Source organism: Periplaneta americana, unplaced genomic scaffold (assembly GCF_040183065.1).
Source record: "Periplaneta americana isolate PAMFEO1 unplaced genomic scaffold, P.americana_PAMFEO1_priV1 scaffold_81, whole genome shotgun sequence".
Classification (NCBI taxonomy): domain Eukaryota; kingdom Metazoa; phylum Arthropoda; class Insecta; order Blattodea; family Blattidae; genus Periplaneta; species Periplaneta americana.
The window spans coordinates 1-27,964 of NW_027185562.1; the positions used below are offsets into that span (position 1 = coordinate 1).

At 25.6% G+C, this 27,964-nt stretch overlaps 4 pseudogenes across 2 annotated transcripts; all 4 read right to left on the reverse strand.

The window, feature by feature from the left end:
• Positions 1 to 568: 568 nt before the first annotated feature.
• On the reverse strand, positions 569 to 5,383 carry LOC138694186 (NADH-ubiquinone oxidoreductase chain 5-like; annotated as a pseudogene). The gene has a single exon (XR_011330843.1). The product of XR_011330843.1 is annotated as an NADH-ubiquinone oxidoreductase chain 5-like (transcript).
• LOC138694185 (NADH-ubiquinone oxidoreductase chain 4-like) lies at positions 569 to 6,794 on the reverse strand (annotated as a pseudogene). Its single transcript, XR_011330842.1, has one exon. The product of XR_011330842.1 is annotated as an NADH-ubiquinone oxidoreductase chain 4-like (transcript).
• Positions 6,795 to 15,015: 8,221 nt separating this feature from the next.
• Positions 15,016 to 20,967, reverse strand: LOC138694184 (NADH-ubiquinone oxidoreductase chain 5-like; annotated as a pseudogene).
• On the reverse strand, positions 15,016 to 22,420 carry LOC138694182 (NADH-ubiquinone oxidoreductase chain 4-like; annotated as a pseudogene).
• Between the last annotated feature and the right edge of the window lie 5,544 nt (positions 22,421 to 27,964).

Consider the following 27,964-nt stretch of genomic DNA (forward strand, 5'->3'; position numbering starts at 1 on the left):
CAATTTGCAATTATATTTGTAGGAGTAAATATAACATTCTTCCCACAACATTTTCTTGGATTAGCTGGTATACCTCGACGATACTCCGATTATCCCGATGCTTATACAGCATGAAATGTAGTATCGTCTATTGGATCTATAATTTCATTTGTAGGAGTTCTAATATTTATTTTCATTATATGAGAAAGTATAAGAACTAATCGACAAATTCTATTTCCTACACAAACAAGAAATTCGATTGAATGACTACAAAGTTTACCACCTGCAGAACATAGTTATTCAGAATTACCAACAATTACTAGTTAGTATATTAGTATTATTCTAATATGGCAGATAAGTGCAATGGATTTAAGCTCTATAAATAAAGTATTTTTAAAAAACTTTTATTAGAAATAATGACAACATGAGCCAATATAAATTTGCAAGACAGAGCATCCCCTATTATAGAACAATTAATTTATTTCCATGACCATGCCTTAATAATTATTATTATAATTTTAATAGTTGTATCATATATAATAATTGCAATAGTTTTTAATAAATATATTAATCGATTTTTATTGGAAGGTCAAATAATTGAATTAGCATGAACAATTGCTCCAGCAGTAATTCTAATCTTTATTGCAGTACCATCTCTACGACTATTATATTTAATGGATGAAATCAATACACCTACAGTAACATTAAAAACTATTGGACATCAATGATATTGAAGATATGAATATTCAGATTTCGCAAAGGTAGAATTCGATTCATATATAATTCCTCAAGATGAAATAGATCATAGTATATTCCGACTACTAGATGTTGATAATCGAGCAGTATTGCCCATGAATACATTTATTCGAATTATCGTAACAGCAGCAGACGTTTTACACTCATGAACAATTCCGAGTCTTGGTGTAAAAGCTGATGCAACTCCAGGTCGCCTAAACCAAGTTAGATTTTTAATTAATCGACCTGGAGTTATATATGGTCAATGCTCCGAAATCTGTGGAGCAAATCACAGATTTATACCAATCGTAATTGAAAGTATTTCAACAAATAGTTTTATTAACTGAATCCTAAAAATAAATGAGTCATCAGATGACTGAAAGCAAGTAATGGTCTCTTAAACCAAATTATAGTAATTTAGCAATTACTTCTGATGAGAAAATTTAGTTAAATAATAACATTATCTTGTCAAGATAAAATTATTCATATGAATAATTTTCTATTCCACAAATAATACCTCTAAGATGATTAATACTATTTTCATTTTTCTCCATTATATTTATATTATTTAATTCCATAAATTATTTCTCATATATTCCAATTAAATCATTAACAGAAAAAAAAATAATTAATATAAGAAATATAAATTGAAAATGATAAGCAATTTATTTTCAGTATTTGATCCATCAACAAGTGTAATAAATTTATCATTAAATTGAATTAGTACTATATTAGGATTATCTATTATTCCAATAAGTTATTGATTAATTCCATCACGACATTATATTTTATGAAATAAATTATTAATAAATTTACATAAAGAATTCAAAACATTACTTGGAACAAAAAATTCTTATAAAGGAGCTTCATTTATTTTTATTTCCTTATTTTCAATAATTATATTTAATAATTTCTTAGGTCTATTCCCATATATCTTTACCAGAACAAGCCATATAGTATTAACTTTATCTTTAGCATTACCACTTTGAATTAGTTTTATATTATTTGGTTGAATTAATAATACTCAACATATATTTGCACACCTTGTACCACAAGGCACTCCTCCAGTCCTAATACCATTTATAGTATGTATTGAAACAATCAGAAATATAATTCGACCTGGAACACTAGCAGTACGATTAGCTGCAAATATAATTGCTGGACATTTACTATTAACCTTATTAGGAAATACAGGTCCATTTTTAAGTTATATAATATTAAGATTATTAATTATAACCCAAATTGCATTATTAATTTTAGAATCCGCAGTAGCTATTATTCAATCGTATGTATTTGCAGTATTAAGCACTTTATATTCTAGAGAAGTAAATTAATGACAAGACACGCAAATCATCCATTTCACTTAGTTGATCAGAGACCATGACCCCTAACTGGGGCTATTGGTGCAATAGTAACAATAACAGGTATGATTAAATGATTTCACCAATATAATCAAGAACTACTAATTATTGGTATAACTATTATATTATTAACAATAATTCAATGATGACGAGACATTGTGCGAGAAGGTACTTATCAGGGATTACATACAAAAATGGTAACAAAAGGACTACGATGAGGTATAATTCTATTTATTATTTCAGAAGTATTCTTCTTCATTTCATTTTTTTGAGCATTCTTTCATAGAAGTTTATCTCCAACTATTGATATTGGATCCTTATGACCACCTATAGGTATTTATCCTTTTAATCCACTACAAATTCCACTATTAAATACAGCTATTTTATTAGCATCAGGAGTTACTGTAACATGAGCACACCATGGTCTCCTAGAAAATAATTATAATCAAACACTACAAGGATTATTTTTTACGGTTGTATTAGGTATTTATTTTACTGCTCTACAAGCCTATGAATATATAGAAGCACCTTTCACCATTGCAGATTCAGTATATGGATCTACCTTCTTTATTGCAACAGGATTCCACGGACTGCATGTTATTATTGGAACAACATTTTTAATAACTTGCCTATTACGACACTTAACACTACATTTTTCATCAAACCACCATTTTGGGTTTGAAGCAGCAGCTTGATATTGACACTTTGTAGATGTTGTATGATTATTCTTATATATATCTATTTATTGATGAGGAAGATAATATAATTTATCTAATATAATTAGTATATTTGACTTCCAATCAAAAAGTTTGTATAAACAAGATAAATAATTTTATTAACAAGATATTCTATTATAATAATTATAGCATTGTCAACAATTATTATAATAATAGCGACAATACTATCAAAAAAACAGATTGAAGATCGAGAAAAAAGTTCACCTTTTGAATGTGGATTTGACCCGAAATCAAGAGCACGATCCTTTTTCACTACGATTCTTCTTGATTGCAGTAATCTTTTTAATCTTTGATGTGGAGATTGCCTTATTATTACCAATAACAATCATTATATACACATCAAGAATCATAATATGAACAATTATTAGAACAACATTCTTACTAATTCTACTATTCGGCTTATATCATGAGTGAAATCAAGGATCATTAGAATGAGCATCATAGGATAGTAGTTAAGTATAACATTTGGGTTGCATTCAAAAAGTATTGATTATTCAATCTATCTTAAATAAGAAGCAATTAATTGCAATCAGTTTCGACCTGATATTTAGATAAATATTATCCTTATTTTTAACTGAAACCAAAAAGAGGTATATTACTGTTAATAATATAATTGAATTGAATATTCCAGTTAAGGAAATGTGTAGAACAAGTAAAAGCTGCTAACTTATTACTTTAGCGGTTAAATTCCGTTTACATTTCTAATTTATATAGTTTAAAGATATTTAAAACACTACACTTTCACTGTAGAAATAAAGGAAACTTTTATAAATACTTAAAGATTAAATAAATCTCATTAACATCTTCAATGTTATGCTCTATAATATAAGCTATTCAAGTTTAAATAATTAATATAAATATCATAATAACAATTCATATTACAAAAAATATAAGAAAGAACTTTAAATTATTATATTGTCATCACTGATTAATTTTACCTATATATATAAATAATATGTATATACCTTGACCCCCGAAGTATTCTCTTCAACCAGAATCAAATACCCTATATGATTTATATCCTAAAAATAAAGGTATGTTAGATATACCATAAGTAGAAATGTATGGTATAAATCATATAGAACCCATAAATCTCGAATACAAATAAAATTTAATAGATAATAATTTATTACCAATATTAATTTTAGAAATTTCATAACCAAACCAACCACCTAAAAAACTAACTAACAATACTAAAGTTTTTAAATAAAAAGGTAAACAAATTAATAAAGGAGTAGGAAAAATAATTCAACTAAGAAAACTACCACCCATGACAGCTATAATCAATAAACCCAGCATCCCCTTAATTATATTAAATCTATATTCACCTATATTATATATACTTAATATATTAAAATCACCACACAATGTATAATAAAATAAACGAAAAGAATAACAAACAGTTAAACCTGTAGAAAAATAAAACAAAAAAAATCCGAATATATTTACATATCTTAAGGATACTATTTCCAAAATTAAATCCTTTGAATAAAATCCTGCCAAAAATGGTATACCACACAAAGCAAGATTAGAAATACATAAACAAGTTGAAGTTAAAGGCATTTGAAAGGATAAATTACCTATAAAACGAATATCTTGAGAATCCTTTATAACATGAATTATTATACCAGCACATATAAATAATAATGCCTTAAATAAAGCATGTGTTAATAAGTGAAAAAAAGCTAAAACAGAAAAGCCCATAGACAAAATACTTATTATTAAGCCCAACTGTCTTAAAGTAGATAAAGCAATAATTTTCCTCAAATCATATTCAAAATTTGCCCCTAAACCAGCTATAAATATTGTTAAACCAGAAATAAGTAAAATAAAAATATTTAACCAATCACCAAAAGCAACTCTAAAACGGATTAATAAGAAAATACCCGCAGTAACTAATGTAGAAGAATGAACCAAAGCAGATACCGGAGTAGGTGCTGCTATAGCAGCAGGAAGTCAAGAAGAAAATGGAATTTGAGCTCTCCTAGTTATTGCTGCTACAACCACAAGAAAGGAAATAATTTCTATTTCAAAACTACCTTTTAATAATTCCAAATAGTAAATATAATTCCATCTCCCAAAATTTAATATTCAAGAAATAGCTATTAATAAACAAACATCCCCGATTCGATTAGATAATGCAGTAATTATCCCTGCATTATAAGACTTAACATTTTGATAATAAATAACTAAACAGTAAGAAACCAAGCCCAAACCATCCCAACCCAACAAAATTCTAATTATATTAGGTCTAATAATTAAAAATATTATAGATATTACAAATATTAGTACTAGTAAAATAAATCGATTAATATTTATATCACCATCCATATAATCATCTCTATATAAAATAACTAAAGAAGAAATAAAAAAAACAAAGCCTATAAATAATAAAGATATTCAATCAAATAAAAAAGTCATAACAATAGATCTAGTATTAAAACTAATAATATCCCATTCAATAAAATAAATTATATCATTAATAACAAAGTAAAACCCTATAAAAATCAAAATAATTCTAAAAATAAATAAAAAAAAAAATCTAATAAAACAAATTGATATATATATAATAACCTAAGATAAATAAATTATATCATTGATATCACAAATCAACATTTTACTATATTAAACTACTTAAGTACATTTATATTCAAAATGCAATAACATCACTATTCAAAATTAATATATTTAATGGAAATCAATGTAAAAATAAAAGTAAATATTCACGAGAATAACCTAAAGAACAAGAATAAATACCAGAATAATATATTCCATGTTGACTATATGAATAAAGATATAAAGTATAAGCAGCACTAAAAAAAGACAAAAGTATTAAAGTGTACATGGTTAATCACGATCAACCTACTAAACTATTTAATAATCTAATTTCACCTAATAAATTTAATGAAGGTGGGGCAGCTATATTACAAGATCTTAATAAAAATCACCATATAGTTATTCTTGGTATAAATCTCATTAAACCCCTATTGATCAATAATCTACGGCTACTTAAACGCTCATAAGAAATATTAGCCAAACAAAATAAACCAGAAGAACATAAACCATGAGCAACTATTAAAATATATGAACCACAAAATCCCCAATAATTTAAAGTTATCAAACCTCCAATAACAATACCTATGTGAGCTACAGAAGAATAAGCAATTAATGACTTTAAATCTGTTTGACGCATACAAATTAATCTAACAATTACACCACCAATTAATCTAATAGAAATTCAAATATAATTAAATACAGAAAAATTAATTAAAATTACAAATACACGCAACAAGCCATATCCTCCTAACTTTAATAGTACACCAGCCAAAATCATTGAACCCGAAACAGGAGCTTCTACATGAGCCCTAGGTAATCATAAATGAACTAAAAATAAAGGTATCTTAACCAAAAACGCCAAAATTATACATAAATAAAATAAATTATTAACATAAAAGTTATTTATTAATAAAGGAATATATAATAAACCTAAAAAATTATAAATATAAAATATACCAATCAATAAAGGTAATGATGCCAATAAGGTATAAAATAATAAATAAATACCAGCCTGAAGTCGTTCAGGCTGGTATCCCCAACCCAAAATTAAAAAAAGGGTTGGGATAAGTCTACCTTCAAAAAATAAATAAAATGAAAACATTCTTAATCTCCCAAAAGTACAATAAAGTATAATTACCAAAATAAGAACAATAAATAAAAAAAAATTTTTATAATAATTATAACGAAAAATAGATTCTCTCGCTATAATTATCAATACACAAATTCATAATCTTAACAAAATTAAACCAAAGGAAATTAAATCTTCACCAAATAAGTATCCTAAATTACCCCAGCAAAATAAGCTAGGTATAGAAAATATAAATAAAAGACATAAAAGGAATATTAATGATTGAATTATTCATCAAGAATTACCTAATAAACATAAAGGGATTAAAAAAATTAAATACATTAAAAACTTTAACATTGTAACATAACATATGATTGAAAATAATCATTACCATAACTACGAATTATAGAAACCAAAATCGATAAACCTAAAGCACCTTCACAAACAGAAAATGTTAGAAAAATTATTCTAAAAAATAATTCATAATTAAAACCATTTAAATAAGTGTATAATATTAAAAACAAGATCAAGACAATAAATTCTAAACTCAACAAAGTAACAAGTAAATGTTTACGATTAGAAGAAAAAACCCAAATACCACAAAAAAACATAATAGAAAAAAAAATAATTTTCATTGGTTTTAATAATTTAACAAAAATATTGGTCTTGTAAACCAAAAATAAGGAGCACCTTTTAAAACTTTCAGAAAAAAGATAAAATCTTTTCATTAATCCCCAAAATTAACATTTTAAATAAACTATTTTCTGATATTAAAAATATTATAATTATAATATTAACTACAAGAATAATTTTTACACAAATAAGACACCCATTAGCAATAGGACTTATATTACTAATCCAAACAATTATTGTATGCACAATAAGAGGTTTATTATCACAAAGATTTTGATTTCCATATATTCTATTTCTAATCTTTCTAGGAGGAATATTAGTATTGTTTATCTATGTAACAAGACTAGCTTCAAACGAAATATTTTATATATCAATAAAAATATTAATAAGCATAATTATTATTATATTAATATTATTAATAGTTATTAATATAGATTTAATAATTAACAATACAGAACTTATAATTCACGAAAATATTTATAATAAACAAAATGAAATTATGAACTCGTTAACAAAATTATATAATAAACCAACTAATTTAATCACCATCATACTTGCCTCCTACTTATTCTTAACACTAATCGTAGTAGTAAAAATTACAAATATTTCAAAAGGGCCACTACGACAAATAAATTAATGAATAAACCTATACGTATTAAACATCCACTATTCAAAATTGCCAATAATGCCTTAATTGACTTACCAACACCATCCAATATTAGAACATGATGAAACTTTGGTTCACTATTAGGATTATGTCTAGTAATACAAACTGCCACAGGATTATTCTTGGCAATACATTATTGTCCTAACATTGAAATAGCTTTTTCAAGAACTGCTCATATTTGTCGTGATGTAAATTATGGTTGATTATTACGAACCTTACACGCAAATGGAGCATCTATATTCTTTATCTGCATTTATTTACATATTGGACGAGGAATATATTACGGATCATATAAATTTTTACATACCTGATCAGTAGGTGTAATCATTCTATTCCTAACAATAGCAACAGCTTTTATAGGTTATGTTCTCCCATGAGGACAAATATCATTCTGAGGGGCAACTGTAATTACAAATCTTTTATCAGCAATTCCATATCTGGGAATTGATTTAGTACAATGAGTATGAGGTGGTTTTGCAGTAGATAATGCAACACTTAATCGATTTTTTACATTCCATTTTCTTCTCCCATTTATTGTAATAGCAGCTGTAATAGTCCATTTGCTATTCTTACATCAAACAGGATCAAATAACCCTACAGGGTTAAATAGAAATATTGATAAAATTCCATTTCATCCTTACTTCACAATTAAAGATGTTGTAGGATTTCTAATCCTAATTATATTATTAACAGTATTATCACTAAAAGAACCATATATCTTAGGAGACCCAGATAATTTTACCCCAGCTAATCCATTAGTTACTCCAGTTCATATTCAACCCGAATGATATTTCCTATTTGCATACGCAATCTTACGATCAATTCCAAACAAATTAGGAGGCGTAATTGCCTTAGTAATATCAATCGCAATTTTGTTTATTATGCCTATATATAATTCAAATTTCCGTAGTATACAATTTTACCCTATTAACCAGATCATATTTTGATTAATAACAAATATTGTAATTTTATTAACATGAATTGGAGCACGACCAGTAGAAGATCCTTATATTATCACTGGTCAAATCTTAACAATTTTATATTTCCTATACTACATTATTCACCCCATAGTAACAAGATTTTGAGATAAATTAAACAATTAAAGTTAAAAAGCTTTAAAGAAAAGTATATGTTTTGAAAGCATAAGAAAGAAGTTAAAATCTTCTATTAACTTTACTTAAATTAATACACTTAAACCAACAATAAAAATAAATAAATCCTAATACCCAAAAAAAATAATAAATAATTTAATGACAAGGGTAAAAATCTCTTCCAAGCTAAATATATTAACTTATCATAACGAAAACGTGGTATTGTTCCACGAACTCAAATAAATATAAAAGAAAGAAAAGAAAGCCTAAAATAAAAAAATATAGAACTAATATCTCTACCTAAAAAAATAATACAAAATAATATTCTCATAAATAAAATACTGGCATATTCAGCCAAAAAAATTAATGCAAAACCACCTCTTCTATACTCAACATTAAAACCCGAAACCAACTCCGATTCACCTTCAGCAAAATCAAAAGGAGTACGATTGGTTTCAGCTAAACATGAAGTAAATCAAAGCATTGACAAAGGAAACGTAAAAAAAATTATTCAAATGTAAACTTGAAAATCATAAAATATTATTAGATTATATCTACCCACTAAAAATACAAAAGATAATAAAATCAAAGCCAATCTAACCTCATAAGAAATTGTTTGAGCAACAGCACGTAATCCCCCCAACAATGCATAATTAGAATTAGATGACCAGCCTGCAATTATAACAGTATATACACCCAAACTAGTACAACAAAGAAAGAATAATAAACCCAACTCAAAAGAAATAAAACCAGTAAAATATGGAATTACAAATCATACTAACAAAGATAAAAATAATCCAAAAACAGGAGCAAAATAATAACATAAATAATTAGATAAAAAAGGAAAAGTTTGTTCCCTAGTAAAAAGCTTAATTGCATCTCTAAACGGCTGCAAAATACCAATAAAACCAACCCTATTAGGACCTTTACGAATATGGATATATCCAAGAACCTTACGCTCTAATAAAGTTAAAAAGGCAACACCAACTATAACAAAAATAATCAACAAAATAAAAATAATAAATAAACCAAAAATTTCCTTAAACATAAATACTATTTATAGAATAAATCTATATTCAAAGATTCTAAATCCATTGCACTTATCTGCCAAAACAGTAACAATTAATAAAAATCATAAATAAAAAATTATTCCAAATATCTGGTCCTCTCGTACTAAGATATAAAATTTATTATAGATAGAAACCGACCTGGCTCTCGCCGGTCTGAACTCAGATCATGTAAGATTTTAAAGGTCGAACAGACCTAAACAAATTGAAATTCTACACCCAAATTAAATCTTAATCCAACATCGAGGTCGCAAACCCATTTATCAATAAGAACTCTCAAAAAAGATTACGCTGTTATCCCTAAGGTAATTTAATCTTATAATCAACAAAATTGGATCAAGTATTCATAAATTAATGTATATTAAACAAAAAGAGTTAACTAATTCTTCCAATCACCCCAATAAAATATATTAAATACTAGATAAAATAAACAAACAAAATAAATAAAATAATGTATATAAACTCTATAGGGTCTTCTCGTCCTATAAATAAATTTAAGCTTTTTAACTTAAAAATTAAATTCAATAAAATAATGAGAAACAGTATATTCCTCGTCCAACCATTCATTCCAGTCCACAATTAAAAGACTAATGATTATGCTACCTTTGCACGGTCAAAATACCGCGGCCCTTCAAATTTATCAGTGGGCAGGTTATATCTCATATTAAAATTCAAGAAAAGATGTTTTTGATAAACATGCGAGAACACTACTATTTGCCTAGTTCCTTTTAAAATTTTAACAAAGATTTAATAGTATAAATAGAAAATTACTAATTCCATCATAATTACAAATAAATAATAATTTAATAAAAAATTCCAATAAAATAATTAAATATTAATAAATCAAAATTCTAAAAAATAAAATTTTAACAAACTTAAAATGATAGTTATTATAAAACCAACATTACCTAATAAATAAAAAATTATAAAAATATGTTAAAGAGCTTATCCCCCACAACATTAATATCAATAAAATATAAAACTAAAAAGATAGAAATATAATAATAATATATGAATTAAATTCATTTCCTGAAAAACCAGAAACCATTGAAGCCGAATAACATTTCACTACCAAATAATAATTATTAATAATTATAAAACAGTAACTAAAATAATTAGTTAGATCCTTCAAAATCGGGAAACAAAAAATTTATAATATAATTTAATAAACCCTGATACACAAGGTACAACAAAAATCTACTTCTATAAATTAATAATATAACCTCTACAGTAAAAATAAACTATAATTAAAAAAATTTAATCAACAACATATACAAAAACAATTAATTAATTTTAATATAAAGATAAACTAAAAAAAAAAAAATAATTTATATAACAAATCAGGTTATATCGAATTGCACGATAAAATTATTCAGTGTAAATGAAATTCTTAACTTAAAGATTTAACCCGTATTAAAAATAATCATTCCAGCCACACCTTCCGGTACAGCCACTATGTTACGACTTATCTCAATTAATAAATAATGAGAGCGACGGGCGATGTGTACATATTTTAGAGCCAAAATCATTATTACAATCTACAAAAAATTACAATTAAATCCAATTTCATAATAAAATTTCAAACAATAATCCAATAATAAATATAAATGTAATCCATCTCCACCAAAACATAAACTGCACCTTGACCTGAAATAATTTATATAACTAAATCAAGAAAATTCAATTTACCCTAAAAAGATTTTCATTATAACGGCGGTATACATATAATTAATCCTGGTAAGGTTCAACGCGGACTATCGATTAAGGGACAGATTCCTCTAAAAAGACTAAAATACCGCCAAATTCTTTAAGTTTCAAGACCTTAACTAATACTACTCAAGTTAAAAATAATTTATATCTAAAATAATAGGGTATCTAATCCTAGTTTAAAACAAAAGATTTCATAGCCTCAAATAAAATAAAGTTATAATAAATATTAAGATTTCACCCAAAAATAACAAAATAACTTCAAAAAAATCTTTAACTACTTTAACTAAAAAGATTCACTCATATTCATTGTATAACCGCGGATGCTGGCACAAATTTTACCAATAATAAATTAAAATTACCAAATCAAATTCCCATAAATTTACAAAATTTATTACTGCGAATAAATAAAAAATTAAATTATCATTAAGATAAAATTAATTGAATCCTGCAAAAACTTACATATAAAATAATTTAAAAGCAAATAAATAAGCAAGAATAAAACCCATTGAGTAAATACTGAAACAAAAATCGGAACTAAATAAAAAAATAAAGATTAGATAGAATAAAAAATAAAAAAAGTAAAACCCGAATTTCTCCATACATTTCAACCAACTCACAACGTATTTTCAACACAACTACTAACATCAACTCTTCAACTCTTAAGAAAACATTTAAAACCATGGACCCAAAAAAAAAAAACTGAAGCATCAACCTCTACTATAATAAAATTTTCTTTCCCTTTAATAGTAACAGTATAACTACAGATCTCATTTTTTTTTTAATTATTAAATGAGATCTGTAGTTATACTGTTACTATTATTTATACATTAAAGGTTTAATGTCACTATCGATAATAATTATATCCCATCAATTATTTATTTTATATATACATATATATATATATAAGGACCTATTTTAAATAACCAATTATTAATAAATAGATTTAACAAGAATATATTTTTTATATAAATAATATATATACTAATAATTTAGATTTATATTAATATAAATCATATATATATATATACCTCTATTTTTCAACAATAATGCTGTATATTCATAGATAATCTGTATTATATATAAATTAATTATTATAATATAAATAAACCTATTTCTTAGTAAAATAGGTTATTTTATTTAAGTAATTAATTTATATATATATATAACCTTATATTAACAAAAAATCGAATTACCAACATTTAATAGAATACTTATTATAATCTATAAATGTAGAACCAACAAAGAAAACATTATCTTAAAATAACAAAAATAAAGTGCCTGAATAAAGGGTTATCGTGATAGGATAAATAAAGTAATTTAAAATTACCTTTATTACATTTAATAGAATTAAACTATTACCTAAAATATCAAAAATTTTTGTGCACCATACACCAAAATGTATAATAAATATACATTATACTAGAAAAGTAAGCTAAATAAGCTAATGGGTTCATACCCCATTTATAGAGGAAATCCTCTCTTCTCTAATGACCAACAATTCAACAAAAATCCTCTTGTTAACAACTCTAACAAGAGGTATATTAATTTCAATTTCATCAAATTCATGATTAGGGGCATGAATAGGATTAGAAATTAATTTATTATCATTTATTCCTCTAATATCAACTAATAAGAATGTATACACAACAGAAGCCTCAATAAAGTATTTTATTGTACAAGCTCTAGCATCATCAACTCTACTATTCCTAATTATTAGAAAATCAATAATTGAAGAATTATACACATTTTCTAATAATTATTTGACATCAATAATTATTAATACACCCTTATTATTGAAAAGTGGAGCCGCTCCACTTCACTGATGATTTCCAAGTATTATAGAAGGATTAAGATGAAACAATTGTTTCATCTTAATCACTATTCAAAAAATTGCACCACTAATACTAATTTCATACTTACTAACCATAAATATATTCATGTGAACTATTATTTTAATATCTGTTATTATTGGATCCATTGGTGGATTAAATCAAATTTCAATTCGAAAAATCCTAACATATTCTTCAATTAATCATATAGGGTGAATGTTAGTAGCTATAAGTATTGGAGAAAATATATGAATTTTTTACTTCCTAATCTATTCAATTCTAACTTTAACAATCATTACTATTGTTAAATCACATCAAATTTCATTTATTAATCAAACGTTTTTAATAGGAAGTGAAATATCTACAATAAAATTTTTGATATTTACCACTTTATTATCATTGGGAGGTTTACCTCCATTTCTAGGGTTTTTACCAAAATGAATTATTATTCAACATATAATTATAAACGAAATAAATTTTATTATTTCGTTTATAGTGGTCATGTCATTAATAACATTGTATTATTATTTACGAGTTTGCTATGCAAGCTTTATAATTCTATATATCGAGCCAAAATGAAATGTTCAATTTCATAATAGTAAAATTATTCCAGCTGGAATAATTTTATCTTCAATCTCTATACTAGGTTTAATATTATGTACACTAACAATAAATATCTTTTAAAGGCTTTAAGTTAATTTTAAACTAATATCCTTCAAAGCTATAAATAAAGATTAAATTTCTTTAAGCCTTAGTAAATAATTTACTCCTATAGAATTGCATTCTATTATCATACAAAATATGAATATAAGACCTTTAACAAATTTATTCATTCTTGATAGGATAGTAGAAGAGAAATAATTCTCCTTAATAGATTTACAATCTATCACCTATTCAATCTCAGTCATTCTACTAACTTTGCAACGATGAATATTTTCAACAAATCATAAAGATATTGGAACATTATATTTTATTTTCGGTGCCTGATCAGGTATGGTAGGAACATCCCTAAGTATATTAATTCGTGCTGAACTCGGGCAGCCAGGCTCACTAATTGGAGATGATCAAATCTATAATGTAATTGTTACTGCCCATGCTTTCATTATAATTTTCTTTATAGTAATACCAATTATAATTGGGGGATTTGGTAATTGATTAGTACCATTAATATTAGGAGCCCCAGATATAGCCTTCCCACGAATAAATAATATAAGATTCTGATTATTACCACCTTCATTAACTTTATTACTAGCTAGCAGCATAGTAGAAAGAGGTGCCGGAACAGGATGAACAGTATACCCACCACTAGCAAGAGGTATTGCTCATGCCGGAGCATCTGTTGATCTAGCAATTTTTTCATTACATCTAGCAGGTGTATCCTCAATTCTAGGAGCTGTTAATTTTATCTCCACAACAATTAATATAAAACCTATTAACATAAAACCAGAACGAATTCCTCTTTTTGTATGATCAGTAGCTATTACAGCATTATTATTATTATTATCTCTACCAGTACTTGCTGGGGCAATTACTATATTATTAACTGATCGAAATCTAAATACATCCTTTTTTGATCCAGCAGGAGGAGGTGATCCAATTTTATATCAACACTTATTCTGATTCTTTGGTCATCCAGAAGTTTATATTTTAATTCTTCCGGGATTCGGTATAATTTCACACATTATTTGTCATGAAAGAGGAAAAAAGGAAGCTTTTGGAAACCTAGGAATAATTTTTGCTATACTAGCAATTGGTCTATTAGGATTTGTAGTATGAGCACACCATATATTTACCGTAGGAATGGATGTTGATACACGAGCATATTTTACATCAGCTACTATAATTATTGCAGTTCCGACGGGAATTAAAATTTTTAGTTGACTAGCTACCGTATATGGTTCACAATTATCGTATAGAGCACCCTGTTTATGATCATTAGGATTTGTATTCCTATTCACCATTGGAGGTTTAACAGGTGTCGTATTAGCAAATTCATCAATTGATATTGTTTTACATGATACTTATTATGTTGTAGCTCACTTCCATTACGTATTATCAATAGGAGCAGTATTTGCTATCATGGCAGGATTCATTCAATGATACCCTCTATTTACAGGTTTAACTATAAATCCAAAATGATTAAAAGCACAATTTGCAATTATATTTGTAGGAGTAAATATAACATTCTTCCCACAACATTTTCTTGGATTAGCTGGTATACCTCGACGATACTCCGATTATCCCGATGCTTATACAGCATGAAATGTAGTATCGTCTATTGGATCTATAATTTCATTTGTAGGAGTTCTAATATTTATTTTCATTATATGAGAAAGTATAAGAACTAATCGACAAATTCTATTTCCTACACAAACAAGAAATTCGATTGAATGACTACAAAGTTTACCACCTGCAGAACATAGTTATTCAGAATTACCAACAATTACTAGTTAGTATATTAGTATTATTCTAATATGGCAGATAAGTGCAATGGATTTAAGCTCTATAAATAAAGTATTTTTAAAAAACTTTTATTAGAAATAATGACAACATGAGCCAATATAAATTTGCAAGACAGAGCATCCCCTATTATAGAACAATTAATTTATTTCCATGACCATGCCTTAATAATTATTATTATAATTTTAATAGTTGTATCATATATAATAATTGCAATAGTTTTTAATAAATATATTAATCGATTTTTATTGGAAGGTCAAATAATTGAATTAGCATGAACAATTGCTCCAGCAGTAATTCTAATCTTTATTGCAGTACCATCTCTACGACTATTATATTTAATGGATGAAATCAATACACCTACAGTAACATTAAAAACTATTGGACATCAATGATATTGAAGATATGAATATTCAGATTTCGCAAAGGTAGAATTCGATTCATATATAATTCCTCAAGATGAAATAGATCATAGTATATTCCGACTACTAGATGTTGATAATCGAGCAGTATTGCCCATGAATACATTTATTCGAATTATCGTAACAGCAGCAGACGTTTTACACTCATGAACAATTCCGAGTCTTGGTGTAAAAGCTGATGCAACTCCAGGTCGCCTAAACCAAGTTAGATTTTTAATTAATCGACCTGGAGTTATATATGGTCAATGCTCCGAAATCTGTGGAGCAAATCACAGATTTATACCAATCGTAATTGAAAGTATTTCAACAAATAGTTTTATTAACTGAATCCTAAAAATAAATGAGTCATCAGATGACTGAAAGCAAGTAATGGTCTCTTAAACCAAATTATAGTAATTTAGCAATTACTTCTGATGAGAAAATTTAGTTAAATAATAACATTATCTTGTCAAGATAAAATTATTCATATGAATAATTTTCTATTCCACAAATAATACCTCTAAGATGATTAATACTATTTTCATTTTTCTCCATTATATTTATATTATTTAATTCCATAAATTATTTCTCATATATTCCAATTAAATCATTAACAGAAAAAAAAATAATTAATATAAGAAATATAAATTGAAAATGATAAGCAATTTATTTTCAGTATTTGATCCATCAACAAGTGTAATAAATTTATCATTAAATTGAATTAGTACTATATTAGGATTATCTATTATTCCAATAAGTTATTGATTAATTCCATCACGACATTATATTTTATGAAATAAATTATTAATAAATTTACATAAAGAATTCAAAACATTACTTGGAACAAAAAATTCTTATAAAGGAGCTTCATTTATTTTTATTTCCTTATTTTCAATAATTATATTTAATAATTTCTTAGGTCTATTCCCATATATCTTTACCAGAACAAGCCATATAGTATTAACTTTATCTTTAGCATTACCACTTTGAATTAGTTTTATATTATTTGGTTGAATTAATAATACTCAACATATATTTGCACACCTTGTACCACAAGGCACTCCTCCAGTCCTAATACCATTTATAGTATGTATTGAAACAATCAGAAATATAATTCGACCTGGAACACTAGCAGTACGATTAGCTGCAAATATAATTGCTGGACATTTACTATTAACCTTATTAGGAAATACAGGTCCATTTTTAAGTTATATAATATTAAGATTATTAATTATAACCCAAATTGCATTATTAATTTTAGAATCCGCAGTAGCTATTATTCAATCGTATGTATTTGCAGTATTAAGCACTTTATATTCTAGAGAAGTAAATTAATGACAAGACACGCAAATCATCCATTTCACTTAGTTGATCAGAGACCATGACCCCTAACTGGGGCTATTGGTGCAATAGTAACAATAACAGGTATGATTAAATGATTTCACCAATATAATCAAGAACTACTAATTATTGGTATAACTATTATATTATTAACAATAATTCAATGATGACGAGACATTGTGCGAGAAGGTACTTATCAGGGATTACATACAAAAATGGTAACAAAAGGACTACGATGAGGTATAATTCTATTTATTATTTCAGAAGTATTCTTCTTCATTTCATTTTTTTGAGCATTCTTTCATAGAAGTTTATCTCCAACTATTGATATTGGATCCTTATGACCACCTATAGGTATTTATCCTTTTAATCCACTACAAATTCCACTATTAAATACAGCTATTTTATTAGCATCAGGAGTTACTGTAACATGAGCACACCATGGTCTCCTAGAAAATAATTATAATCAAACACTACAAGGATTATTTTTTACGGTTGTATTAGGTATTTATTTTACTGCTCTACAAGCCTATGAATATATAGAAGCACCTTTCACCATTGCAGATTCAGTATATGGATCTACCTTCTTTATTGCAACAGGATTCCACGGACTGCATGTTATTATTGGAACAACATTTTTAATAACTTGCCTATTACGACACTTAACACTACATTTTTCATCAAACCACCATTTTGGGTTTGAAGCAGCAGCTTGATATTGACACTTTGTAGATGTTGTATGATTATTCTTATATATATCTATTTATTGATGAGGAAGATAATATAATTTATCTAATATAATTAGTATATTTGACTTCCAATCAAAAAGTTTGTATAAACAAGATAAATAATTTTATTAACAAGATATTCTATTATAATAATTATAGCATTGTCAACAATTATTATAATAATAGCGACAATACTATCAAAAAAACAGATTGAAGATCGAGAAAAAAGTTCACCTTTTGAATGTGGATTTGACCCGAAATCAAGAGCACGATTACCTTTTTCACTACGATTCTTCTTGATTGCAGTAATCTTTTTAATCTTTGATGTGGAGATTGCCTTATTATTACCAATAACAATCATTATATACACATCAAGAATCATAATATGAACAATTATTAGAACAACATTCTTACTAATTCTACTATTCGGCTTATATCATGAGTGAAATCAAGGATCATTAGAATGAGCATCATAGGATAGTAGTTAAGTATAACATTTGGGTTGCATTCAAAAAGTATTGATTATTCAATCTATCTTAAATAAGAAGCAATTAATTGCAATCAGTTTCGACCTGATATTTAGATAAATATTATCCTTATTTTTAACTGAAACCAAAAAGAGGTATATTACTGTTAATAATATAATTGAATTGAATATTCCAGTTAAGGAAATGTGTAGAACAAGTAAAAGCTGCTAACTTATTACTTTAGCGGTTAAATTCCGTTTACATTTCTAATTTATATAGTTTAAAGATATTTAAAACACTACACTTTCACTGTAGAAATAAAGGAAACTTTTATAAATACTTAAAGATTAAATAAATCTCATTAACATCTTCAATGTTATGCTCTATAATATAAGCTATTCAAGTTTAAATAATTAATATAAATATCATAATAACAATTCATATTACAAAAAATATAAGAAAGAACTTTAAATTATTATATTGTCATCACTGATTAATTTTACCTATATATATAAATAATATGTATATACCTTGACCCCCGAAGTATTCTCTTCAACCAGAATCAAATACCCTATATGATTTATATCCTAAAAATAAAGGTATGTTAGATATACCATAAGTAGAAATGTATGGTATAAATCATATAGAACCCATAAATCTCGAATACAAATAAAATTTAATAGATAATAATTTATTACCAATATTAATTTTAGAAATTTCATAACCAAACCAACCACCTAAAAAACTAACTAACAATACTAAAGTTTTTAAATAAAAAGGTAAACAAATTAATAAAGGAGTAGGAAAAATAATTCAACTAAGAAAACTACCACCCATGACAGCTATAATCAATAAACCCAGCATCCCCTTAATTATATTAAATCTATATTCACCTATATTATATATACTTAATATATTAAAATCACCACACAATGTATAATAAAATAAACGAAAAGAATAACAAACAGTTAAACCTGTAGAAAAATAAAACAAAAAAAATCCGAATATATTTACATATCTTAAGGATACTATTTCCAAAATTAAATCCTTTGAATAAAATCCTGCCAAAAATGGTATACCACACAAAGCAAGATTAGAAATACATAAACAAGTTGAAGTTAAAGGCATTTGAAAGGATAAATTACCTATAAAACGAATATCTTGAGAATCCTTTATAACATGAATTATTATACCAGCACATATAAATAATAATGCCTTAAATAAAGCATGTGTTAATAAGTGAAAAAAAGCTAAAACAGAAAAGCCCATAGACAAAATACTTATTATTAAGCCCAACTGTCTTAAAGTAGATAAAGCAATAATTTTCCTCAAATCATATTCAAAATTTGCCCCTAAACCAGCTATAAATATTGTTAAACCAGAAATAAGTAAAATAAAAATATTTAACCAATCACCAAAAGCAACTCTAAAACGGATTAATAAGAAAATACCCGCAGTAACTAATGTAGAAGAATGAACCAAAGCAGATACCGGAGTAGGTGCTGCTATAGCAGCAGGAAGTCAAGAAGAAAATGGAATTTGAGCTCTCCTAGTTATTGCTGCTACAACCACAAGAAAGGAAATAATTTCTATTTCAAAACTACCTTTTAATAATTCCAAATAGTAAATATAATTCCATCTCCCAAAATTTAATATTCAAGAAATAGCTATTAATAAACAAACATCCCCGATTCGATTAGATAATGCAGTAATTATCCCTGCATTATAAGACTTAACATTTTGATAATAAATAACTAAACAGTAAGAAACCAAGCCCAAACCATCCCAACCCAACAAAATTCTAATTATATTAGGTCTAATAATTAAAAATATTATAGATATTACAAATATTAGTACTAGTAAAATAAATCGATTAATATTTATATCACCATCCATATAATCATCTCTATATAAAATAACTAAAGAAGAAATAAAAAAAACAAAGCCTATAAATAATAAAGATATTCAATCAAATAAAAAAGTCATAACAATAGATCTAGTATTAAAACTAATAATATCCCATTCAATAAAATAAATTATATCATTAATAACAAAGTAAAACCCTATAAAAATCAAAATAATTCTAAAAATAAATAAAAAAAAAAATCTAATAAAACAAATTGATATATATATAATAACCTAAGATAAATAAATTATATCATTGATATCACAAATCAACATTTTACTATATTAAACTACTTAAGTACATTTATATTCAAAATGCAATAACATCACTATTCAAAATTAATATATTTAATGGAAATCAATGTAAAAATAAAAGTAAATATTCACGAGAATAACCTAAAGAACAAGAATAAATACCAGAATAATATATTCCATGTTGACTATATGAATAAAGATATAAAGTATAAGCAGCACTAAAAAAAGACAAAAGTATTAAAGTGTACATGGTTAATCACGATCAACCTACTAAACTATTTAATAATCTAATTTCACCTAATAAATTTAATGAAGGTGGGGCAGCTATATTACAAGATCTTAATAAAAATCACCATATAGTTATTCTTGGTATAAATCTCATTAAACCCCTATTGATCAATAATCTACGGCTACTTAAACGCTCATAAGAAATATTAGCCAAACAAAATAAACCAGAAGAACATAAACCATGAGCAACTATTAAAATATATGAACCACAAAATCCCCAATAATTTAAAGTTATCAAACCTCCAATAACAATACCTATGTGAGCTACAGAAGAATAAGCAATTAATGACTTTAAATCTGTTTGACGCATACAAATTAATCTAACAATTACACCACCAATTAATCTAATAGAAATTCAAATATAATTAAATACAGAAAAATTAATTAAAATTACAAATACACGCAACAAGCCATATCCTCCTAACTTTAATAGTACACCAGCCAAAATCATTGAACCCGAAACAGGAGCTTCTACATGAGCCCTAGGTAATCATAAATGAACTAAAAATAAAGGTATCTTAACCAAAAACGCCAAAATTATACATAAATAAAATAAATTATTAACATAAAAGTTATTTATTAATAAAGGAATATATAATAAACCTAAAAAATTATAAATATAAAATATACCAATCAATAAAGGTAATGATGCCAATAAGGTATAAAATAATAAATAAATACCAGCCTGAAGTCGTTCAGGCTGGTATCCCCAACCCAAAATTAAAAAAAGGGTTGGGATAAGTCTACCTTCAAAAAATAAATAAAATGAAAACATTCTTAATCTCCCAAAAGTACAATAAAGTATAATTACCAAAATAAGAACAATAAATAAAAAAAAATTTTTATAATAATTATAACGAAAAATAGATTCTCTCGCTATAATTATCAATACACAAATTCATAATCTTAACAAAATTAAACCAAAGGAAATTAAATCTTCACCAAATAAGTATCCTAAATTACCCCAGCAAAATAAGCTAGGTATAGAAAATATAAATAAAAGACATAAAAGGAATATTAATGATTGAATTATTCATCAAGAATTACCTAATAAACATAAAGGGATTAAAAAAATTAAATACATTAAAAACTTTAACATTGTAACATAACATATGATTGAAAATAATCATTACCATAACTACGAATTATAGAAACCAAAATCGATAAACCTAAAGCACCTTCACAAACAGAAAATGTTAGAAAAATTATTCTAAAAAATAATTCATAATTAAAACCATTTAAATAAGTGTATAATATTAAAAACAAGATCAAGACAATAAATTCTAAACTCAACAAAGTAACAAGTAAATGTTTACGATTAGAAGAAAAAACCCAAATACCACAAAAAAACATAATAGAAAAAAAAATAATTTTCATTGGTTTTAATAATTTAACAAAAATATTGGTCTTGTAAACCAAAAATAAGGAGCACCTTTTAAAACTTTCAGAAAAAAGATAAAATCTTTTCATTAATCCCCAAAATTAACATTTTAAATAAACTATTTTCTGATATTAAAAATATTATAATTATAATATTAACTACAAGAATAATTTTTACACAAATAAGACACCCATTAGCAATAGGACTTATATTACTAATCCAAACAATTATTGTATGCACAATAAGAGGTTTATTATCACAAAGATTTTGATTTCCATATATTCTATTTCTAATCTTTCTAGGAGGAATATTAGTATTGTTTATCTATGTAACAAGACTAGCTTCAAACGAAATATTTTATATATCAATAAAAATATTAATAAGCATAATTATTATTATATTAATATTATTAATAGTTATTAATATAGATTTAATAATTAACAATACAGAACTTATAATTCACGAAAATATTTATAATAAACAAAATGAAATTATGAACTCGTTAACAAAATTATATAATAAACCAACTAATTTAATCACCATCATACTTGCCTCCTACTTATTCTTAACACTAATCGTAGTAGTAAAAATTACAAATATTTCAAAAGGGCCACTACGACAAATAAATTAATGAATAAACCTATACGTATTAAACATCCACTATTCAAAATTGCCAATAATGCCTTAATTGACTTACCAACACCATCCAATATTAGAACATGATGAAACTTTGGTTCACTATTAGGATTATGTCTAGTAATACAAACTGCCACAGGATTATTCTTGGCAATACATTATTGTCCTAACATTGAAATAGCTTTTTCAAGAACTGCTCATATTTGTCGTGATGTAAATTATGGTTGATTATTACGAACCTTACACGCAAATGGAGCATCTATATTCTTTATCTGCATTTATTTACATATTGGACGAGGAATATATTACGGATCATATAAATTTTTACATACCTGATCAGTAGGTGTAATCATTCTATTCCTAACAATAGCAACAGCTTTTATAGGTTATGTTCTCCCATGAGGACAAATATCATTCTGAGGGGCAACTGTAATTACAAATCTTTTATCAGCAATTCCATATCTGGGAATTGATTTAGTACAATGAGTATGAGGTGGTTTTGCAGTAGATAATGCAACACTTAATCGATTTTTTACATTCCATTTTCTTCTCCCATTTATTGTAATAGCAGCTGTAATAGTCCATTTGCTATTCTTACATCAAACAGGATCAAATAACCCTACAGGGTTAAATAGAAATATTGATAAAATTCCATTTCATCCTTACTTCACAATTAAAGATGTTGTAGGATTTCTAATCCTAATTATATTATTAACAGTATTATCACTAAAAGAACCATATATCTTAGGAGACCCAGATAATTTTACCCCAGCTAATCCATTAGTTACTCCAGTTCATATTCAACCCGAATGATATTTCCTATTTGCATACGCAATCTTACGATCAATTCCAAACAAATTAGGAGGCGTAATTGCCTTAGTAATATCAATCGCAATTTTGTTTATTATGCCTATATATAATTCAAATTTCCGTAGTATACAATTTTACCCTATTAACCAGATCATATTTTGATTAATAACAAATATTGTAATTTTATTAACATGAATTGGAGCACGACCAGTAGAAGATCCTTATATTATCACTGGTCAAATCTTAACAATTTTATATTTCCTATACTACATTATTCACCCCATAGTAACAAGATTTTGAGATAAATTAAACAATTAAAGTTAAAAAGCTTTAAAGAAAAGTATATGTTTTGAAAGCATAAGAAAGAAGTTAAAATCTTCTATTAACTTTACTTAAATTAATACACTTAAACCAACAATAAAAATAAATAAATCCTAATACCCAAAAAAAATAATAAATAATTTAATGACAAGGGTAAAAATCTCTTCCAAGCTAAATATATTAACTTATCATAACGAAAACGTGGTATTGTTCCACGAACTCAAATAAATATAAAAGAAAGAAAAGAAAGCCTAAAATAAAAAAATATAGAACTAATATCTCTACCTAAAAAAATAATACAAAATAATATTCTCATAAATAAAATACTGGCATATTCAGCCAAAAAAATTAATGCAAAACCACCTCTTCTATACTCAACATTAAAACCCGAAACCAACTCCGATTCACCTTCAGCAAAATCAAAAGGAGTACGATTGGTTTCAGCTAAACATGAAGTAAATCAAAGCATTGACAAAGGAAACGTAAAAAAAATTATTCAAATGTAAACTTGAAAATCATAAAATATTATTAGATTATATCTACCCACTAAAAATACAAAAGATAATAAAATCAAAGCCAATCTAACCTCATAAGAAATTGTTTGAGCAACAGCACGTAATCCCCCCAACAATGCATAATTAGAATTAGATGACCAGCCTGCAATTATAACAGTATATACACCCAAACTAGTACAACAAAGAAAGAATAATAAACCCAACTCAAAAGAAATAAAACCAGTAAAATATGGAATTACAAATCATACTAACAAAGATAAAAATAATCCAAAAACAGGAGCAAAATAATAACATAAATAATTAGATAAAAAAGGAAAAGTTTGTTCCCTAGTAAAAAGCTTAATTGCATCTCTAAACGGCTGCAAAATACCAATAAAACCAACCCTATTAGGACCTTTACGAATATGGATATATCCAAGAACCTTACGCTCTAATAAAGTTAAAAAGGCAACACCAACTATAACAAAAATAATCAACAAAATAAAAATAATAAATAAACCAAAAATTTCCTTAAACATAAATACTATTTATAGAATAAATCTATATTCAAAGATTCTAAATCCATTGCACTTATCTGCCAAAACAGTAACAATTAATAAAAATCATAAATAAAAAATTATTCCAAATATCTGGTCCTCTCGTACTAAGATATAAAATTTATTATAGATAGAAACCGACCTGGCTCTCGCCGGTCTGAACTCAGATCATGTAAGATTTTAAAGGTCGAACAGACCTAAACAAATTGAAATTCTACACCCAAATTAAATCTTAATCCAACATCGAGGTCGCAAACCCATTTATCAATAAGAACTCTCAAAAAAGATTACGCTGTTATCCCTAAGGTAATTTAATCTTATAATCAACAAAATTGGATCAAGTATTCATAAATTAATGTATATTAAACAAAAAGAGTTAACTAATTCTTCCAATCACCCCAATAAAATATATTAAATACTAGATAAAATAAACAAACAAAATAAATAAAATAATGTATATAAACTCTATAGGGTCTTCTCGTCCTATAAATAAATTTAAGCTTTTTAACTTAAAAATTAAATTCAATAAAATAATGAGAAACAGTATATTCCTCGTCCAACCATTCATTCCAGTCCACAATTAAAAGACTAATGATTATGCTACCTTTGCACGGTCAAAATACCGCGGCCCTTCAAATTTATCAGTGGGCAGGTTATATCTCATATTAAAATTCAAGAAAAGATGTTTTTGATAAACATGCGAGAACACTACTATTTGCCTAGTTCCTTTTAAAATTTTAACAAAGATTTAATAGTATAAATAGAAAATTACTAATTCCATCATAATTACAAATAAATAATAATTTAATAAAAAATTCCAATAAAATAATTAAATATTAATAAATCAAAATTCTAAAAAATAAAATTTTAACAAACTTAAAATGATAGTTATTATAAAACCAACATTACCTAATAAATAAAAAATTATAAAAATATGTTAAAGAGCTTATCCCCCACAACATTAATATCAATAAAATATAAAACTAAAAAGATAGAAATATAATAATAATATATGAATTAAATTCATTTCCTGAAAAACCAGAAACCATTGAAGCCGAATAACATTTCACTACCAAATAATAATTATTAATAATTATAAAACAGTAACTAAAATAATTAGTTAGATCCTTCAAAATCGGGAAACAAAAAATTTATAATATAATTTAATAAACCCTGATACACAAGGTACAACAAAAATCTACTTCTATAAATTAATAATATAACCTCTACAGTAAAAATAAACTATAATTAAAAAAATTTAATCAACAACATATACAAAAACAATTAATTAATTTTAATATAAAGATAAACTAAAAAAAAAAAAATAATTTATATAACAAATCAGGTTATATCGAATTGCACGATAAAATTATTCAGTGTAAATGAAATTCTTAACTTAAAGATTTAACCCGTATTAAAAATAATCATTCCAGCCACACCTTCCGGTACAGCCACTATGTTACGACTTATCTCAATTAATAAATAATGAGAGCGACGGGCGATGTGTACATATTTTAGAGCCAAAATCATTATTACAATCTACAAAAAAATTACAATTAAATCCAATTTCATAATAAAATTTCAAACAATAATCCAATAATAAATATAAATGTAATCCATCTCCACCAAAACATAAACTGCACCTTGACCTGAAATAATTTATATAACTAAATCAAGAAAATTCAATTTACCCTAAAAAGATTTTCATTATAACGGCGGTATACATATAATTAATCCTGGTAAGGTTCAACGCGGACTATCGATTAAGGGACAGATTCCTCTAAAAAGACTAAAATACCGCCAAATTCTTTAAGTTCAAGACCTTAACTAATACTACTCAAGTTAAAAATAATTTATATCTAAAATAATAGGGTATCTAATCCTAGTTTAAAACAAAAGATTTCATAGCCTCAAATAAAATAAAGTTATAATAAATATTAAGATTTCACCCAAAAATAACAAAATAACTTCAAAAAAATCTTTAACTACTTTAACTAAAAAGATTCACTCATATTCATTGTATAACCGCGGATGCTGGCACAAATTTTACCAATAATAAATTAAAATTACCAAATCAAATTCCCATAAATTTACAAAATTTATTACTGCGAATAAATAAAAAATTAAATTATCATTAAGATAAAATTAATTGAATCCTGCAAAAACTTACATATAAAATAATTTAAAAGCAAATAAATAAGCAAGAATAAAACCCATTGAGTAAATACTGAAACAAAAATCGGAACTAAATAAAAAAATAAAGATTAGATAGAATAAAAAATAAAAAAAGTAAAACCCGAATTTCTCCATACATTTCAACCAACTCACAACGTATTTTCAACACAACTACTAACATCAACTCTTCAACTCTTAAGAAAACATTTAAAACCATGGACCCAAAAAAAAAAAAACTGAAGCATCAACCTCTACTATAATAAAATTTTCTTTCCCTTTAATAGTAACAGTATAACTACAGATCTCATTTT